Here is a 19518-nt window from a genome sequence, read left to right as displayed (position 1 = left end):
AGTGTTTCTCCACTCTACTGAAGCTTTAAATTAAAAGAAGTGTTGAAACTTCTACTTAAATCTTATCAAAACCCAGTTAGGTTAATTAAGCAAACGTCTAAATGTTTTGCTGAATAAGGAGGTGCTGGAGAGTTGAAGTCTGTATCAACGTAGAACAAATTCCAGATACTTAATATCTGGTTGTCTTCTGGGCACACACAGCAGCTTTACATAGAAATGTGAATTCTATTGTGTAAGCATTGTATCTTCTGTAATGATTTTTCATTTATCGTTTTATTTCCACAAATAAAATAAAGATCAGGTGAACATCAACTAAAGTATGATTAAATGGTGTTAAGAGCATTACAAAGAAAACTCAATTACTGTCTTTATGGCAAGATCAACTGTTGATCTTAGAAAGAATGGCATGCTACAATACAGGGTGTTTCAAAAAGATGGACCCATTTTCAAAGCAGTATATTTCACAAATCTGGTCCATGTTTTTGAAACACCCTGTAGTTTATTTCCAAAGGGGCAGGATATCACTCTACTTACAGACTTCATTCCTATAAAGTATGTCAAGAAGAGGGATAAGAAGTATATTTAAGTGTACATGGGAAAAGAAGATATTCCTATTTCAAAGGCATGCTGCAGCTCAGGAAATGATGACTGTAACTAGTATATCTGTAAGAAGAAAGATTAATGCAGTGTTGAAATATTGTCCTTTTCTCTGTCATCAACATTCTTTTAACTCACAAAGATGTAGTAAAATATTATTTTCTTGGCAAATTCTGAAGACTTCTATTATCCAGCTGTTTTTTCCTTTCTATGATACATAAACATGGAATGGCAAAAGTTTCAAGCTCTTGTTTTCTCATCAGTAATGCTCTTAATTGTTGTCTCAGATAAGTGGAATCCTGCAATTTCAAATGTCACTAGAGGATGACCCAATTTAAAGCATTATCATGGAAAAGGCACACTTGAAGAGTATATTCTTATGTCCTTTCAAGGTAAGCCTACACATGTATAACACTGAATATTAATGTAAAAAAATGTAGGAAATTTCATTCCTTCATATAAAAACAACATAGCACAAACTCCTAAATACTGTCATATTGTTTAAAGACTTAGAGATTATACATGCTTGCACTGATTGAAAGACTTAATCATTGCTACATTTCAAACCTTAAAAGCTATGCAACTGTGCATTTTTGTCATTTGTTTTTATGACTTCTTTTTTTAAAGGAAAAAATAAAATATATTTAGTGGAAAGGAAATTTTGCAAGGCAATAGAACCCAATTTCTAGGGTTTGCATACCACAGGACAATGTTTAGTCTTCAGATGAACACTTGTGAGGCTTATATTAAAGTCTAAGGGCAAGATCTGGTTCTTTATTATAAATAGTTGAAGGGATACATTCCATACATTTATATAGCTGTTTTTGTCAAGAGACCTTAATGAAAGTAACTTCGTAAATTGAAATATTCACACACACATGTAGACACAACCCAAATGTCATGATGAGTTTTCATCTTTAGCTATTAACCTCTAGTCAGTGTTCAAGAGGAAAATAATTACTGGAACAGAACCCACTTTTATAATACTTACTTTTAAACCTGCTGGCCCACAACTATGTTCATTGCACTGTAGTCCTCTCATGACTTCTTTGTCCCAAACTCTCAGATTCAAGGTTCACATTACTTATCATCTATCCAGAATTCCCTTCCTAAATTTCAGAAAGAAAACAGTAACTGAAAACAGAGGAAATAGAAAGTCTGTTTTATATGTATAGCAATAAAAAGGTGAAGTTTATTAATTTGGAATGTCCCACACCTTGTGAGATTGCAAGGAAACAAGGAATGTGATCAAGAATATGCAGACATTGATACACTTCGTAATTGCAACAATTGAAATTGTTGACTATACTAAAGTCTAGAATGGAAAATTCAGGTACATGTTCATACAAATATATCTGAAAAAACATATTTTAATAAAAAGAGAAAACTAGAATTAGAAAGTCTTCTCCATTTACATAAAATACTGAAAATAAATTATTTTCTAGTATAGGGCCACCACATTCCATGAGGGAGTTGGCATAGGGTGGCCGCAAGAATAAAACCTCACATTCAGTGACATATAATATAAGCCTTGCTGCTACACATACACTCTACACACCTCATATCAATCAAGCTATCTGCCTCTCCAGCTCAGTTTAGACCAGGACAATTGACTGGGCCTAGCAGGACAGTCACTCTATCTGGTAGTGCTTGTCTCGAGTAGCGTTCCAGCTTCTACATGTAACAGTTTCACCTCATTTCAGCTTTCTACGCTATCTGATGATCATGTATGTATTCACCTGATGAATTAGCTATTGTTTTAGTTACTAGTTGTTTTCTAAATTAAACAGTCAGTTTGAACCTTGAAGGCCCTACTAAACATGGAGCTGTGGGTCTATCTCTTTGCCAAATCACTAGTTACTAAATAATTTTCTAACAAGTTCTGATGTCCTGCCTCAAATGTGTTATGTTAGTGTGAATTTAGAAAGAATTATACAGCAAAGTTCATTTAGAGCTCTGTTTTCCAGACAGGAAGATGTGGTGAATATCTCATGTACCTGAGTAGTCTTTTTGGATAGGTTTCATGCTGTGATGCCTTACCATTCACCAGTCACTTTCCTCATACTTCCAACAGGTCCACGTGTGCATTCACCTACAAAATACCTTATTTGCATGCCTCCCTAGAAAGAAGAAGAGGGAAGTGGAAAACAAAGTGACATTAAATAGCATTAACACATATACACTCTTTCTGTAGCTCAACTTCAGTTCCAGGGCTAACTAATGATAGTTACAGGGAGGAATTTATCTGCTTTCCTACTAAGGTACAAAATGGTGTGCATGCTCTGGTGTTCTGAGTTCCAATATTCAAGACAGGCATTCATCAGAGTGTATGTAGGATATGTGCTGTTATTTTCCGTAAAACCCATAGCAGGAGGAAAGCAAAGAAAGAAATTATCGTATTTGCAGTTCTGTACTTATGTGGATGACACTTATATGTAACATATCCAGACTTAGCCAGAAAATGAAAATGAAACCCTGCAAGAAAGTGGTTTTATATTTGTGAGAAAGGATGTTTCCTGCTGATATTTTAATAGTTCATATTCACTTGTATCATATAAGCAGTTGACTTATAGGAATAAGCAAAAAGGAACCCTAAAAAAATGTTTCTACAGTATTTTTTATCCTCAAAAATAAATCACCAAACTTTTATACTAGTTAATATTGATGTACCTCAATTTTAAAAATATGAAACAACAAGGAATGAAAATCTCACCCTGGCATCTCCTAAAAATACTTGACTTCACGTCAAGTCGCAGAATTTAAGTGGATTTATGCTATGCAAGAGGACATTATTTCTCACAAGATTTAAATCAGAAAAGTTGTATAAATTATTAGAAAATTAGACACCAGGCATGAATTTAAGAAGTTTTTTACCATGGAATACTTGATACAATTCATTTGTGATAACATCATAATACAACATTCCAAATTTTTAGTGCATTTTCTCATATTTAGCTGACCTACAAAAGGTACAATAAAGCATTATAATAATCAAGAGAAAACCAATGGAATTTGAAGCTACATGAAGTAGAAGCACAGTAGTATCCATACATGTGAATATTTACATGTCTAATTAGAAATATTACTCACTTTTTTAGGACTAAAAATTGTGTTAAGCCTCAAAATGGTCACAAAGAATCTGTCAATAACGGAACTGTCTAGAATAAAGAAGACACAACAATAGTTTGATCTGCTGTGTTTTAACTCAGGCAGTGTATATCTAGCATAGAAATATGTTGTTGCTTTCTATACGGCTAATGGTTACCACAGCTGGTATAATCACAAGAGCAACAGGAAATAAAGGTCAAGTTGCTTTCCTTTCAGTACAGTTCTCTAGCCAGGATTAGTAACATTACAACTTATGACATTGTGTTCTAGACCACTGTGGCAAATGACTTTTCTGCTCTTAATAAACTTGTAACGTACCTTTGATGTCTTTCTTGGTATTCTTCATTGTCTTCGCTGAAAACATTCCATTCATATCACCATTATATTCATTACAAAGCATGTCCTAAGACCTACCTTAAAATCAGATAAATTCTTAATAAAAGCAAAGAAATACATTAAAAATGCAAGGTTCTTCTTTGTCCTGGATTATATTATTTATAATAAATATAAATTATTATTTATATTTATTTTTTTATTTTTTCTAACAGTCTTTAGCTTAAAAAAAACCCATTTCCGTGGGGTTTCATTTTTTTTTTTTAGATAAAATACAGTATGTCTTTATTATACTCTTCAATATTTAGCCTCTGTTTGATCTAATATAAAGGTATTAAATACATCATAAATTCCTTCTATTTCGGAAACAAGATTTCAGGCTTTGTTATTGGGGAGCTGAAACTCTTCCAGTAGGCTCCATAGCTGCAGCTACAACATCAGTAAATTGTCTCAGACTGTGTATAAAGAAGACATTTTTTACAATGAGGGTGGTAAAACACTGAAACAGGTTGCCCAGAGAAGTTGTTTATGCCCCATCCCTGGAAACATTCAAGGTCAGGTTGGACGAGACTCTCAGCAACCTGACCCAATTGAAGATGTCCTTGCTCATTGCAGGCTGTTTGTACTAGATGACCTTTAAAGGTCCTTTCCAACTTTATATGATTTTATGAATGTTTTGTATTTCTGTGTACCTTGATTATTTTACTTTATTCCATTTTATATACTCCGTGTCCCATAAATTACCCTCATTTTTCTTCAGAAATAACCCTGGACCCAATAAATACTAATCTGATGAATAGTTTAAGTACTTAGGAGTTCTGGATTCCCTCCTACTTTCCTCTTTTTAAACATATGCCATGTAAAATGCAGATCTCATTATGCAGTCGGTCACATTCCTCTAGTGGGTCTCTTTTACTTTTCTGCTTTGCTCTACAAATTTCTTTCATGTGATATGAATTGCCACTCAGACCAGTAAAACAGTACACAAGTTATTTTCCTTGGGGATTGATGACTAAACTGTTTGGATTTCTTGGCTAGCGTTTGGTGCAGTACATACCTGTGGTGGGTTATGTTTTGTAAGAGGGTGGGATCTGGCTAGATCAGTAGACTTATAAATTGTGGAGATGCAGAGTGAGATTCAAACTTCAGAGATCAAAAAAACAAGGAGATTTTCATAAGGACCAGAGGAGACTTCACAGTGTTCCTTTCAATTTGTGAAACCACTAAAAGAATTTGAACAAGGAAAAAATAATAGACCACAACCCTGCAAAGACTCTGTAGGAATAAAATATTTTTTTTTGTTTTACTGAATGTTATAGAACCTGTGTTGGCACATCTAACCCTTTTCTGTTATAAAACAGTCTGTCTTTAACTTCTGTTCTAAAGGAGACCAAAAAAGTTTTTATTATGTCTGCCTGAAAGAAGATGGTGCAAACCAATCAGTCAAAAGCTGTAGCTAGCTCAGACTCCTACCATAATCATCTTAAATAGATTGGTAAGGAAATAATCAGAACCTAAGGGAATATAGAATTGTGGAAGCTCTAGGAGTTAGATTAAAAACCAACATTGTTACAAGTTGCCTTTAAGCAATCAGCTTCCTATGAGTAAAAATTCATTACCTGAAGTTGTAGCAACCTAATAAAATGGAATACTTCTAATTAGTAAATTCATATTATGATGTTTTAAGCTACATTTTCCATGGTCAGACTAGCTTGAGATTTTGTCGGCCAAATGATCTCTGCACTGTGCTCCTTATTGTGGTGTAAGGTTACAATTAGACTTATTTTCAATGACTTGTCAGAGAGACACTTAAGTGAGGATAAGATTACCTTACTAATGAACTTGAAGAATAGCTATTCCAGGTGCAGAGGAAATAATAAATAAAAACCCTAGTATGTCTCTGTTTCTGGAACTGTTGTTTTCAGAGGAGTGAATCAGGACAAAAAGTCACCATATTCCTTAAATGCTATTTGTTTTCTGAACATTCTTTTTTATAAATAAACCTGTTTTGAGCTCTATAGCAGTTAAAAAATCTGAAGATGTAACTGGGTATTCAGTTATCTCTTCACAGCACAATGAAATAAAAGTTAAACAAGAAGCGGTAGGTGCTGTCATCCACCTCTCAGCAGATATCTGGATAAATACGCAAACAAATTATTACAGGGGGTATCACTACCATTTTTCAAACTGTATTGCACTGAATAATACAAAGAGGAAAGGAAAATAAATTATTCCCCTGTGTGATCCCCGTAGTTGGCAGATATTTTGTTGATCTAGTACCAGTCAGACAAAAAAGGTGTTTGATCACATATGAGCGTACGCCCAAAGGCCTTTAATCTGTCGTAGTCATTAATGCCAATGGCATTTTCACTGGCCTACTAGAATCCTTTAGCTCTTTCTAGACAATGTTTTGTAACGTATCCTTCCTTGCAATTAAATCTGATGATCACCTGGTTGCGAGAATATTATCTGGATCAAAGGCAAAAAGTGTTTGCCATTGTCTTTTAAATTACAGATCAAGATAATGGCCACATGACACTTAATTAGCAAAATACTGTGTAGAATACATTTCATAATTTAGCTTCTGAATGACCTTTCTATCACAGGAGCCAGTGATGTGTAAGTTAATATGGTATTAAATATATCAGGAGAGCTAGAAAGAGACTAACTATTGCATTTTGTATTTGCAAAGATTTGCAAAAATGAATACATGACAGAAATATATCTTCCTGACTTTCCTGAATGTTTTAACAGCAGACTTTCATTTAGTAGCCAGAGATTTTTTGTTGAGGAATGTATACAAAGATAGAAAGAAATTCTGCATCATTTAGGATATTTATATTGACAGGAAATCTCTAGAATAAGAAAATTAGGCATTGTTACTATTTGTTAAATGACAAAAATTCACTAAAACTGAACACTGAGGAAGAGATCTTTACATATCTTTATTATATAAGCTCTGAGGCTACTAGGAAGAAAAGAAAAAGAGACATATTCTCTCTCCTTGTAGGTTTATGTGAAAATCTCTCTGCTGTATAAACAGACTAGGCACGTAATGATTTATTTTGACCACTATTCTCTGCAACTTCACATACTGCATAGGCAAAACTTTTGAAAGCTTCAGTGCTAATTATTATGGAGACAGATGGGATTCACAGGCAGCCTGCACTCCAGATAGATAACCTTACAACAACACCAAGAGTCATGAAGTTACTGAGCTTGTACAACCATTGATCTGGACATACCTGTCATCTGGCAAAATTCTGAGCCAAACCATATAGAAATTTAAGCCATTTTTATTCACAGGGGTTGGTAAATCTTCCTGATGTTTCTGGAGATGGCAATTCTCCATCTTGCAGATTTTGTTCCAGAATGATGTACTAGAACTGAGGTGTACGAATAAACCATTGCCTTCCACAGCTACACAGGAAAAAAGGAAATGAGATTTTAGAAGCTTTTCTAGGTTTACTTCTTACATTTGCATTGCCATTGCAGGTGTGTAGAGGCAGATATTTCAAGGGGTTTAAAGGTCCTTTCTATCCTATTATCATTTTTACAGATACAGAGGACCTTTCTTTTCTTCAGTCAGTAATTTCAGATCACCTTGCCCTGTGTGGTCTTGTCAAAGTCAAAACTGAAAGTGAAAAAAATAAGATCCCTAAAGCTAGATTATAAATCTAGGAGAATAATGTCTGTTTTATTGAAGGCCAGTATTATAAGATCTATCCTGTTCTCACATCTGCCAAGTTCAACAGGATGAGAGCCAGACAGTAGACAATGACTGACAGACCTCTGCACAAAAGGCAAGAAAGTTTACTGAGAAAAGTAAGAAAAGCATAAAAGTTTTAAATATGAGAAGAAAACAGATTTTCAGATGTTAGTGTATGAGAGATGGAAATTCCATATTATGCTGTTGCTCAGGAGAGAGGTGTGGCAGAATGCAAGCCCCCCTCTCTCCCCGCCTCCTTCAATATGGAAGGAGTAGGCACATCCCCCTCTTTCTGCTACTTGAGGCTAACAGCTTCTTTTGTTTGGCCCCAGAGCACCCTGGCCAGGGCCATTAGGAGAAGGGAGTGCCGAGGTACCAATGAACCGCTGGGCACCTGCGGTCAGTGTGGGGGATGTTTGGAGGCTTCAGGGGCACCCCACAGCCAGTGTAGGTGGGCAGAGAAGCTTCTAGAATGCCTGCAGTCAGGTCTGATCAGCCAGTATAAAAACGGGCTCTCTATACTCGGCCCATTGTCGCGGGTCTCTTGGAGCACAAGCGAGATGCTGCCACTGAGAACCCCCCTCCCCGGGATGGAGACTTCGCTTGCCTTGCCGCCACATGTGTGAGTAAACTTCTGACAGGATTGCGAGTATATTTATACTTTCTGTGCACATATGCACATGTAATTTCCCGTGCTTAATACAAGCACGTATAAAATTATTTCCTCGCACAATCGCGAGTGTATTTTCCTCCTGTGCTTCCACATAAGCATGTGTAGTATTCCGTGCACATTTGCACGTGTAAGTAAATTAACCCTCGCAGGATTGTGAGTGTATTATAAATTTACCCTTGCAGAATTGCGAGCGTACTCTTTCCGTACTCACTACGAGTACCTGTATCTCTTTAAGAATAATCTCACACCGTGTTCAGGCAAGGGTGTATTCGTCCAGGACTCAGGGCCGGCTCCGGCACTGTTTTGGGTGAAGCCACGTGCATGCAAACTGTGGACCTTCTGTTGTATTAGTTGCTGCCCCTTAATAATTTTCCTCAACTGATATCCGAACCTATATATAAGTCACTTTTAGAGCGCTAAAACCCTGTTTCTCACCGGTTTAATAAAAGTTGTTTTGGACCCTGTTGTCCCTTAGACTAGCCTCGGGGTGCCTTCGTGACAAGAGGGAAGATCATGGCTCAGGAAAACATCACCTTCTACACAGACATTTGTTGGTGTCCCATAGGAATACTTTCTTCTCTAATAGATCCTCCTTTCTTCATGTTCTTGCACAAGTGAAAGTTTTTAGAAGGTGCAATGCAGTAGAAGGTGACACGCAGTAGTATAAGCATTTTTCTATCTGTTTACCTTTTTCCAGTTAATGATGGTTTAGGGGAAGCTGTGATAAAGCTCTTTACTTACTAATTCTTCATTAATGGCTGCATCACGACATTCTATCTCAAGGGTCGTCTTCATGTTGAGTACTACTAAGGCTGTCAGATTTTAAATTTGAAAATAAATTCTGTCATGCTACAAGTACCACCATTTCTGAAGCCAGCCTTTACTCCCCTGCATTTCACACAACAGAGACACAGACAGTAAGTGTGGGGCTTTTTTTGTTTTTTGTTTTTTGTTTTTTTTTTCTTGTTTGTTTGTTTGTTTGTTTGTTTGTTTGTTTTCCAAAGGAACCAAAGGAGGGGAAAAAAACAAAAACAAAACGAAACAAAACAACAAACAGTAAAAGGGAACAAAAAGTAGACAAAGCTGGGCCTGGACACATGACTCCTTGCTGGGTTATCAGTAGAAAAGCCATTCTTATCACACAACAATGACAGGGAAGAAGGCAAAAAGGATTTGGTTGTTCCAGTTATATTGAAATTAGGCTTTCATTTCTGGTGATGGAAAGTCTACCCAGTCTTCTCTGTTTAAGTGTCTGTCACGCATAGCATGAAACACATATATGCACTGCTAGATGATCCTGCTGGAGACTCTGAACATCTTCTCAGTATGACGTGCAAATGCTGCTATGCTCTGTTAATCTAAAGCTGTGTAAAGTATGAGAAAAGTAATGTTCCGTATACTGCAGTAATAGGCATATGATCTGAATCTTGCACTCAACCCACTGCATGAAATATTTAAATATTATCTTGGACATTTCCCACGTCATAGGAAAGATGATGAAGAGTAAAAGGGATCTTCATGGGGTTTTGTATATCCACTTTATTTGGAAATAGAAAAGAACAGTCTGACATCTGTCCTTTGCAAAATTACCAAAAGAGACTTCTATACTCTTTAGATTATTTAGCAAACTGTTCTCTAAATTGAGTCTTTCACTTAATCAGTATGCAGAAACAACATAGCACATTGATGTGTCTACCCCAGGAATGACTTCTAGCTGCCATTGCGTTATAAATCATTAATAAGCGCTAAATTCATAATGACCCTTACATTAAACTCACTGAATATATTATAGTATATTTAATGGCCCATGCCCCCACTTTTTTTTTTTCTTTTTTTTTTTTTTAAATTAATGATGCTTATATGCTTATAGTTGGAGACTTGTTATTTCTACAGCTTTCATTGTAAGGGGATTGTGTTGCTTTTCACCTTGTTGTATGTTCATGGCTTTGGGTAGTAGCTTTTTGTAGAAGGTTTTCTTTTTAAAGGATAAAAGTTCACCCTCACCATAATTATTTCTCCTCCGATTTCTCTTGAAAAAAAAAAAAAAATGTTTTCAAACATTCTCCTGTCCTTCTCTGAACATAATGACAACAAAGAACAAGATGAAAATACAGTAACTCCCTTCCCCCAAATATTAACCTTCTTTTCTTTGGTAAAACTTAGTGGTTTGAACTATCATTAAAAGGAAGTTGCTTTTCTTTCTCTTTAAGCCTCCCCTATTAAGCAAGAGTTCTGCAGAACACACAGCTACAAGTCAGTTGCAGAATATGTGTCGCGGTAAGTAGAATTAACCTCTTGACCTTCATCTATCCTCTCCTGTGATATGCACAGGTACTTCTCTAACCATGAAACAGGTTTTGCAGACAAACGAAGGATAGCTTTTTTCTTTTTCTTTTTTTTTTTTTTTCTATTATTTCTCACTGAAAATCCAGCTAGAAATCTACAGATTTCAAGGTAAAACATTTTTTCAATCCCAGGCTATTTTAGCAGTATTTACTGAAATTACAGAGGCACATTTCTACTAAATATCTCTCTTTCCAATAGCAAAAATGCATCCTTAGTTGACTTGGGAAGATGAAATGAAGTATTTATAGTAAAAAACCAGTTTGTGGTACTTGTTTTCTAGTTCTTACAAAAGTGTATTTACAAGTGCCTGCACATTTTTCGCAATGATTTTTTTAAAAGTATACCCATGAATTTACAGAAGAGAGTTGGGAATGAAACTGTGACTATCAACAAGAAACAACTGCAATCCATTTAAAAAAATAATAACTGAAAAGAAATTATTTGACTAGCTCTATCTGGAGTGCTTCTGCAATACTCTGAGATCCAGCTGAATGCAATAAAACTTTAGAGTACTCTGAACCTGACACAGTTCAAACAAAATACTTGAGAAAAAGGTATTACGTTTTCTAGAAATGGAAGCATCAATATAGTGAATAAGAGATGCAAAGAGAAACTATTTTCTTATTGATAAAATTAAAATTGAGAATGAACACCTTAACATTATAAATTAAGACCTATGCCTGCCTTTTACAGCAAAGACAACAGAGGATCGAGGTATGCATGTAATTTCAAAAAGTCTTCTCAACTGAGTGAGGAATAAGGCAGTAAAACCTGGATAAACAGAATGTCATATTTTTCAGGATAAGATTCTGACCATTTTAGGGAAGAATTTCTTTTCTTGAATAACTAAAAATCTATGTGTAAAATATTAGAAATATCAAGTGCTCTGTGACCACAGGACTAAAAAATAATATACTCAGAGTCACAGAACTGTGATGAATTGGTTTATCTGAATTTTAAATTCTCAGTGTATGAGATGGTAGCTATTTTAAGGTTTTCTCAAATAGTTGAAATGAAAAAGGGCATTCAACTCAAAAAAGTTTAGGGCCTCATCCATCAAAAGGACTTATGTATCAAAGCAGAATTTGAATACAATGCGAACACAGTCTGAAATTATGATTCTGCAAATACTCTCAGCTGATTCCTAAGCACAAATATTCATAAATATCATACTATTTTAATGACAAAGTTTCACAGAGACCTGAGTTCCTACATCTATATGTTCCAAGAGTTCTCCTTATCTTAACAGGACTGAGCAATCCTTAGCTCATACCCATCTGTAGATATCGGGCATCCCTCTTCTTAAACACTCTGAGAGCATTGCTTTTTTAGATCTATTAATGTAAGTTTTGCTGTTTACCAGAAAACTGTCAGCCTTAAGTAATGGATTCATGCCTGGAATTTAAAATGAAAGCATAACTAAAAGTGTTCTTTGTGTTCCTTTCCTAGTTCGAAGGTGGTTACTTGCAGTGTGCTGTCTGTGTGCTGAATGGTCTGCAGAAAGACATGACAGAAAGTTTCGTATTCAGCCCCTCATTTTTTGTCACTCCAGTTTTACGCTGGGTACAGTTTATAGACATAGAAGGAGGAAATAAAAATTTGAAAAGGGTGTGAGATAATAAGTAACAACCAAGTAAATAATGAGATTTAGTTTTAGGGTTTAGGGTCAGTCCTTCATTTAGTTTCAAGTCATACAACTATACTTATGTCCCAGGAACAAAAATTAATTCTTCTATCCATTATATGGATCTAGGTAGAGCAGCCAATACTTACACACCTGATTTGCTTTGCTCCTAAGAAGAGAAGGATCCATAAACCAGGAAGATATCATTATTTGAAAACACTCCAGGTATGGATTCCATATATAACCCAAAATAATTGTATAAATTTCCCCGTAGATATTGATGTCCTTTGTCTGGAGTGGAAAAGTAAAATCACTTCATTTATTATTTGGATGTTTGACTCCTATGTAAGATTTGGAAGATCTGTACGCATGACATTAGTGTAGAGGTATTTATGTCAATAAAAGCTATCTATTTCAATAAATAGAAATAGTTTTCACCGTTTGTTTGGGATTTTTTTTTTCCCTAACATGGTATTTTTCAAGAGAAGATTTTGTCTAAAAAACTAAAATTATGTGACTGACTATAAAAAAGGCAGATCATTGACTTCAGGGTTTACTAGGAGGTGATGGAGGCCTTTGGGGATAAAGAGTATTGGGACTGATTAAATTGTTTAGCCAACCTGAACTGCATAAATCTTCCAGGGAGTTTTCTGTGTGTTACTTTCATTTTACTGTCTCAGCTGAAAGTATATGAGCAAAAAGATTTATTCAGCACATAATTTTTAGTTTGTAAGAAACATTTTCAATTTTTCTTTATTTTTTTTAATACATATTATTTTATTTATTTAGAAAAACAAGAAGCATTATTGTGAAAGACTCCTGCCTCTGACACTGTTTTGCCAAGGCAGATGGACACATGAATCTCTGGGGGGTGTATGGTTTACATTTTACAGTAACATTTATCATACTTGTGAAAATAACTATAAAAACAAAACCCCTCAGACTGTCTGGTAAAACAGGACACAATTCATATGTCTGTAAAACTGTCATACATTGTTTTATTTTGATTCCTGGCTGTATAATTACAAATTTTCCTAAAGTGGCACATTTGTGCTTCTGCTAGAAAGATACATGTACTCTAAAGCAATCAAGGCAAATCCTGGAAGGCCTTTGGGCTCTTCATTATACGATACACTTGTACTTTTTAAGGCCTTAAATACTGTACAGAAAGAATAAAATATTCTCCTCGTAGAAAGGTTCTAACGAGTAGAATGTCTTACTAATCCAGTTAAGAGATTTTAACAATTTACCATAAAAACAACCCACAAGGATCATCATGCTAACTCTGTCATGTTATTTCTTGAAGTACATGTTCTTAGTTCATGAGAATGAGAAGTAATCTAACTTCAACCTCTAATGAAGGACATGAACCCATAGATCAAGGGATGTTTTTTACATCAGGTTTGTATATTTGAAATTTCTTACTGTAGGAGAACAGCCTTATCAAGATATGGATGAATATACTCGACCAATCAAATGTTATACAATTTAATCAAATAAAAATAATGGAATATTTTTTTCAGGTGAAGCTAGCTGATTTTATGTAATTCATGCAACAGATGCAAGTTGCAGGCATTGCGTTGCTTGAGGTAAAAGATATTACTGAAAACTCTTGCCATATTTTTGATATCTTCACTTTGTTTCTCTCAGGGAAAACTGGTGGTTGTTTCTTCTGCTAAGGCCACTGCAAGAACAGGAGAAATGAAGCTTTCCTGGGGAAATGGTCTCTCATGAACACAAACAGACATGTGTGGAGGTATGTATATTTATATATACTGTAAGGAAACGTGCCCCTTGGTGTTCTCTAGGTCGCACAAGAGATATGAGACAGTTTGAGAGATCTGAATGGGAAAAAGCTTTTGTTTTTACAAATTTTGTTAAGATTCTTACTTTCTGTCCTGGTTTTGTTAAAAAACAAGTTTCTCTTTTAGTGAATTTTTGCCTTCATATTAGCTGCATTTTCCTGGAGAACCTGACACATGTTTTGGTTAAACCTAGCAGTGGAATGCAAACTTATTGATAAGCACGGATGGACATCTCGCGAGAGGGGCAATGAGAAACTGGTGACCAAGAGACTGACCAACGGTGTATAACATTCCATTCACGTGAATACTTCATATAAAAGTGGGAGATCATGAGGATCTCGTCCCTTTTCCTTCCCTTCTGCTTATGGCCGACATTAGGAGAGGACCTTGCTAGTCATCCCTGTGAACGGAGGCCTAGTGAGAGACCGAATCCAGCTCCGGTTGGCTACAGAGTCTAATCCAGGACTTTGGGTGCTGGCTCTTCAGTTGCTGAGACTTTCAAGATTGTTTTTGTATATTTTGTATTATTTTCTCTATTCTTATTAGTAGCATTAGTAAAACATCTTTAATTTTTTCAACTCTCTTCTCTCTGTCCTTTCCCTTCTGATCGCCTGTCCTTGGTGGGAAGGGGGAAGAGGGAGGGGCAAAGGGGGAAGTGGGGGGGAGAGGAGGTTAACAATACATCTGCCATGGTTTTTGTTGTCACCCCACAATCTTAACCCTCAACACTTTCCCATAAGGGCAAGAACAGAAGAAAGCACGAAGTCTGATACTGGAATATATATTTTCATTTTCAGGAGGCTGTAAGGGAAAATCAGCTGGATCGATAAAACTGAATAACTTGCTTGGAGAACTAACGGTGTTTTTTTCTTAAATGACAGATAATAAGAGCTCTTTGAACTTAAAGCTGTAGTGAGTTTTGATATGAAAAGACACAAACTTTTAAATGTGTATCAGTCATTGTAGTCAGTAGGTTGTAAAAAAAACAGAGATCTTTATTTCCCTCAGTCAGACTGCTTGTTTACTAGCACTAATGACAGAAAGCAGTTTTCACTGAAATTTATTCTACTTCCAACAATCATGGTTTTGCAGCCTGAAACAGTTAGAATATCAGTAACTCGTTTTCTCTACAGGGGGAAAAAATATAGTTGTATTATTAATGCAACATATACATTCCCAGTTCTAAATTGGTTATAGAACTTATGTCCTTTTTTCTGAGCTCTCAGGGTAGTCTCATGGGGTTTTACTCTACACTTCTCTTTCAGTCATTTCCTACTCAGTTCAGTCCTTTAGATTCTATCTGGCCAACTGGCTCCTGTGTGATACAAGTTGCTTTAAATTTGAGACAAAGAATCTGCCTTTTTCAAACCTTTCCTAAAAAAATAATTGAACCATCTGAAAGCATGAAGGCATTGGATCCTCGCCTCACTGCCAGTTTGTAGTAATTTGAAGACAGATAGATTAGACAAGCTGTTCACATACGATAAATTCAAAGTGTCAGACTTGCTGTTTATGTACAGAATGACTTTATGATGTAAAATGCTTGTAGCCATGACAGATGCAAAGTATGACAACAAGGTCCATGGCACCTTTGAGAAACCTTAAGTTTGATGCCTTACCTCACCTTTCCCATAAGTCTGTTTTTGTTTAAGAATCATGGAAATAGAGAAAATTGTCCTGAGACATTACATGCTCATTAATAATTTGTCCTGTGACAGCAAAATCTTTCTTTCATATCACCTTCTATCATTGTATTTTTGTGACTTGAATTTTAGGTAGCATTTATAAGTTCTTCTCACATCACCATTTTATTTTAATTATTTTAAGGGTATTGGGTGCATTGTTGGATAATGTGGATTTTACACTTTTGTCCAACATTTCATCACATGGCAAACTGAGTCTCAAAGAATGCTTTCCCATTTGTTTTGGTGCCAGATTTCTGAATAAAACTTTCCACTATTTTTCAACTTTCTTTTAATTTAAGGTTCTTTACAACATGTTCTGTGAGCTGTATATAGCAGAACTCTAAACAACATCAACAGTTATTTAAAAAAAAAAAATCTCTCTTACTGATATTTCTCTGATTTCTTGGAAATTTTACTTTCTCCCTAATTTTTATTTATAAGCTTGATTTCATTTGCTCTCATCTTCATTCTTCTATAAAGCTTATCTTTTCAAGAATGTTTTTTGCTGTTCATATATAATCATCATGGGAACAGTTTCATCACTTAAATGGTCTAAATATTTCTAAGCATTATATGTCTACATGCAACATGACTGTATTTTCTTCATAATGTCATTAAGTTTTAGATGTCATTCTGACCTGTGTGTCAACATCCAGTTTTTGGGTAATAGGCTTTTATTTGTTCTAAAGGCTACGGTGACTCCAGAGACTGTAAGATACTTGCAAGACAGAGTTGTAGTGATGTTGTATTTGTAAGTTTAACACTATTGAGGTAATATAGAACAAGCAAAATCATGTATTGCATGTATCATATTACAGTATAAACGGCCACAGTTTGCACTAAGCATAGAACATGAATAGTTCTAGGAGGTGAAAAAGGTATGCCTGTGTTTTCTGTTTAAGGCTTGTTTCCACAAGATGAAGCATTTATCATCTGTAATCCGTCTTCCCGTAAACCAAGAAAATCATGAATATGAGAGCAAATGAGTATAGATTTAATTTTGTGAAAATGCTTTCATGATTTTTATCAAGAAAGAATGCTAAATGTGTGTCTTGTTTGTTTCTCTTATACAAGTATACAATATTTTTAATGTAAAATTAATAGTCTCTTTGGTCTGCTTACATTGACAGGCTTCATAAAGGAGTAATATTTAGCTGTCCCATCTTTAGCAGTAATAGCTGTCCATCTGCTCTCATTGTTTCCTATAACCTGACAAATTATATTTAATTAATTTAAGTTCAAATCAGAGTTTCAAAGTAGTGAGTCCCTAACTATGAAATTACAAATTGTTGCATTATTATAAATGCTTCCAAAATGGCTTTCTTCTTTTGAGTTCTTATACAAAAAAGCTGCCTTCCTAAACTTTCACTTCTGCTAGTAGTACTGTATTTCTCAAAATCTAAGAACACAGTTTGATAACTGACTTGTTTTTTATAAACTAACTCCAGGCTACTAAAACTAATGCCTCTTCATGCATGTTGTATAAGTTCACATCGTGACAGGAAAAAAAAAAAAAAAAACCACAAAACCAAACAAACAAAAAACACCAAAAAAACCATTTTTTGCTTCTCTTCTTTTACAGTCATTCCACATATCCTCATGAAGAGACAAAACAGCTGTTTTAATATGCTCCAGTCATTCTCTTATGCATGTAGATGTTAAGTTTCACTTGATTCCTTAGTTGGAGTTCATAGCATTCAGCATCTTTTCTTCCGTATTTCCCTCTACCTTTCTCATTTTAACTTTGCTTCTGGTGTTATGCAATATTTTGATTGAGTGAAATAGGAGAACTCTGAGTCAAGGAGTGTACTATGTTGAGTGTTTACTACAGCAGAATGTAAAATAAAGTAGCAAATATTAAGAAAATATTAAAACAAAAACAAAACAAACAAATAAAACAACAATAACAACAAAAAAACACTGGAAGAAAACTAGTCCTACGCAGAATTCTCTTTGAATTGCAGTATTACACCCAAATATCTAAAAGTCTTTAAAACTTGTCCTTCTGAATCAGACAATGACAGGAGAGTTATGTCAGCAAAATGATCTGTGTTATTTCAGCTGGGCTGCCTGCCTTCAAGTGTAACTGTGTTTCACCACACTGGATAGTTTATCCATAGTCTACACCAGTGAGATTAGGTATCCTCATATCCTAAATCTATTATCTTAAGGTAAATTCAAAAACAATAACAGAATAATAGACAAGAATAGAAGCACAGACAAAAGAAATTCTGGCTTCACTGAACGAAGTGAGAAATACGCATTGAACTCAACTTTTCTGCTATTTTGCTAACAGAAATGGTATTGGAACTCAAACATCAGTCTGCAAGTTATATTTTTTTCTATTTATAACCCCATACCCAGACTTTAAAAATAAATACTTTCTTACATAGATAATCCTACCTCAGAAAACAATGTTTACTGAGCACTGGAACCTGCCTAAATAATTATTGTTTCTTGATCTCTTAAACCCATAGTATTCTTTTTTTTAAGTTAAGCATTGTGCAAATCTTAGCAACATCAAAGCTTTTCCATCTGTCATGAAGTCTGCAATTTTATTCTTTCAGTCATGTGATTCTAACAAGGGTCTTAAAGAATGTTTCAGACTTGTGATTGTCACTTTGCAATCAAGTTTATATAACCAAATCTCTTGTCAAAGTGGCTAGAAGGAAACATACTAAACATATTCTAGATTTTTTTGGGCTCAAAATGTTTAAAATGAAACCTGGAACAATATTTACCTTTGTGTAGAGGACACAGGTTATATAGACTGTAGTGTGTACAGCTTATACATTCTTATCAGAAATATTTATGACAGTATGATTGTTCAGTAAATATTTATGCCATACCACCTGAACACCTAATTAGAATAAAGGGAGAAATAAGTGTATAAAGAAAACAAGGAAGAAAAGAATGAAAATGCATGGATTGCCTCTTGACACAAGGACATTTTCTGATTGGATAAAAAGCAAATTAATTGTAGAAAGTAGATAAACTAAAAAAGGTCTTATCTTCTTTTACTTTTTAGATTTTTAATGTACAAAAATGAAGCAAAAATATACTAAGGAACTATACCACTTCTAATATAAGTCTGCAAAAACATCGTAAAAGAACTAATTTCTAGTTACTTTTTTTCCTGCCTCCTTCATAATTTCCTCAATGTCCAAGAAAATTATTTCAAGTATATCATTCTTTCTATTCATCTTCCATAAGAATAAATGCAACGTATGCTTCTCTAATAAAACCAAAAGCTGATACAAGTTCCTTTAACACGTTTTTATTTCTATTTTATTATTTTTTATTTATTTATTTCAGGTGTAAGTATGTAAATAGAATACAAACAGCATTTTCACTGGTCACATGTATGGGTCACCATTGAACTGTTTGCTTCCCAGCTGCACCCCTGGTTTTAAGTGCACAGAGGGCATTTGCATTTAATGTAACCTTCAACAGAAATGCAATAACAGATTCCAGCTGAGAATCTGACAGTTTTCTCATTTTGGTTTTGTCTTCCTATTTTAAAAAGTTTTAAAATAAGACTGCCACAAACATAAGCATAAGCCCCCAGAAACTTAGATTGAAAACACCAAGTGATGTCATTTTATGATTTCTTTTGTTGGTGTTTTTCTTAGTGGTTT

This window comes from Patagioenas fasciata, chromosome 1 (assembly GCF_037038585.1).
Source record: "Patagioenas fasciata isolate bPatFas1 chromosome 1, bPatFas1.hap1, whole genome shotgun sequence".
Lineage (NCBI taxonomy): Eukaryota > Metazoa > Chordata > Aves > Columbiformes > Columbidae > Patagioenas > Patagioenas fasciata.
This window is presented reverse-complemented; position numbering follows the sequence as displayed.